Raw genomic sequence first — 394 nt, 5'->3', positions numbered from 1 at the left:
GGCTCGCAAGCGCCCTTTGATAGTCGAGCCCAAGGCGCAGGGGCCCTCTTTGTCCCCACTTTGGGCGTGAGGCCCTCGTGGAAGCCACCGACGCTAGATCTGGTCGCACAGGGCACGCCCTCCAACCGGCGCTCTAGAGGCGGAGGTGGGGGTTGAGGCCTGGGAAAGCTGAGCTGGCTTTCCCCGGGGTCCCCCCCCAGGCGGAGGGCTCCCGGGTAAACATCACTGGCCCAGGCTGGGGGAGGGGATGTGGACGGGGCGGGCCTTTGGAAATGCAGATGAGTCGCCTCCTGCTGCTGGTCGCCCGAGCTGAACCTTGGTGACTCAGCCACACACTCGCCCCCTCCCCCCCGCACACACACCCTTAACCATTCCAGAGTCAGGGCGCCTTGGC

The sequence above is a fragment of the Myotis brandtii genome, unplaced genomic scaffold (genome assembly GCF_000412655.1).
Source record: "Myotis brandtii unplaced genomic scaffold, ASM41265v1 scaffold463, whole genome shotgun sequence".
NCBI classification, from domain to species: Eukaryota; Metazoa; Chordata; class Mammalia; order Chiroptera; family Vespertilionidae; genus Myotis; species Myotis brandtii.
This window is presented reverse-complemented; position numbering follows the sequence as displayed.